The sequence below is a fragment of the Electrophorus electricus genome, chromosome 17, assembly GCF_041902795.1.
Source record: "Electrophorus electricus isolate QZ-2024a chromosome 17, ASM4190279v1, whole genome shotgun sequence".
Classification (NCBI taxonomy): domain Eukaryota; kingdom Metazoa; phylum Chordata; class Actinopteri; order Gymnotiformes; family Gymnotidae; genus Electrophorus; species Electrophorus electricus.
The window spans coordinates 17095758-17097500 of NC_137513.1; the positions used below are offsets into that span (position 1 = coordinate 17095758).

The following is a 1743-nucleotide window of genomic DNA, read 5'->3' on the forward strand; positions in this document are numbered from 1 at the left end:
TAAAGTTGTTTTCCCTTAAAACAATTTTATTGACCTATGGACAAAACGGCAGTAGGGACCACCAAACGGAAACAAATCTCGACAGAGTATACAGTACATAAAGAAGAAAATATTTTTTTACTCTTTCTTTCATGGATTTCACATATAACATGGATTGTCTGTAACAGTCATCTTGTTCACAAGGACAGTGAAGAACCTCCACATTTTCGTATATTCTATGCATTATGCATCTCTCTCTCTTTCTCTCTCTCTCTCTCTCTCTCTCTCTCTCTCTCTCTCTCTCTCTCTCTCTCTCTCTCTCTCTCTCTCTCTCTCTCCCCCCCCCCGCCACACACAAAATACAACGAGAGAGAGAGAAAGAGAGAGCGAGCGAAAGGATGTAACGGTTTGCAAGAGAACGTGGTAGACACTGGCACAGAAGATCGTGAGATGCACATAAAAAATGTGGACACAGAAACAATGAGCTACTTTGCTGCTGATTTATCCTCATCTCAGAAAAGGTGATCCTGAAAAATGTAGACAAAGAAAACAGCAGCGCAGGAAAAATGACAATCTCCTTATGCACATTCTTTAAATCATCAGCCGTAGAAGACAACCAGTTAAATCTTGATCGAATGCCATTACAAATACAACATAAATGAGCACATATTTGAACATCACAATGATCGTTTAGGGTTTTTTTTGTGGGTTGACTTGCTACGTGTAAGTTGGGAGAGAGTTTACTACAGAATTTCACGAAAAGAGTAATGTCTGATATCTGAGTTTTCACACCGAGTGCCGTATAGAGCAGGAGCTTCTCACTTATAGCAAGTTCGAAAAGGCAGCTTGAAATTACAAACATGAAAAAGGGATAAAAACAAACAAACAAACAACAAAAACATGCTAATAATCCAGTGACCGTTTTATCAACTTCGGAGGGCAAAGACTAGAGAACATATTCCATTTCTGGTTGCGTTCAGCTAAACCCAGCATCACATTATTCAGATTTCACTGCTATTGCTACCTTAAATTAGGCCATAAGTTAATGTGTGCTGCCACAAATCCAGGATTGTGGTGTTAACCTGTAGCAGTGTATGTGGAGTACTAAGAGGTTGTACTGATCCAAAAAGGATCCCCAAAAATGTGTATTCGCAACATGTATTATTACTATTTATGTTTAATTACCATTAAACATTCGTGTCCCACATTTAGTTGTGCTTTTGGATAACGCACACGGCTCACTGGCTCGCAGGAGCACCGCTACAGCCCCATCTGCTGGACAAAATCATTAATAAACTTAATGGGGACCGTTGGTTGCTTTAAAAAGCCAGTCGTCATACTTTGATCCATCGCAGGAAATTATTTATGTAATTAGGACCATTATTTTTGGTCCACAGCTGTCCCTCTGACATCACTGTCTTCAGAAAGATTGCAGGGTGGTTTTGCTTTTCCAGTGAACATCAAAAGCAGTGAAAATAAAGTCAGACGTGTGTGTGTGTGTGTGTGTGTGTGTGTGTGTGTGTGTGTGTGTGAGAGAGAGAGAGAGAGAGAGAGAGAGAGAGAGAGAGAGAGAGAGTGTGTGTGTGTATGTGTATGTGTATGTGTGTGTGTGTGAGTGAACTAAATTTCCTTTGTCCCACTAAGAATTTCACTTTTATGGATGAACAGGTATCTAACCCAGTTTAACTGCATTTGGGCTTAAGGTTGGGCACTTGGTATTTTATGATCCCTATACAGGGGCAGCTGCTTTCAGAACCTGCTCTC

At 40.4% G+C, this 1743-nt stretch overlaps 1 protein-coding gene across 3 annotated transcripts in view; it reads right to left on the bottom strand.

Moving 5' to 3' along the window:
- The window catches only part of clstn2b (calsyntenin 2b), a 72869-nt gene continuing 71126 nt past the window's right edge, over nucleotides 1-1743 (bottom strand). For all 3 annotated transcript variants that reach the window (XM_081699870.1, XM_081699871.1, XM_027028180.3), the window contains one exon: nucleotides 1-1743. This exon is cut by the window's right edge and continues 969 nt beyond it. The gene's annotated coding sequence lies outside the window, so the exon portion shown is untranslated.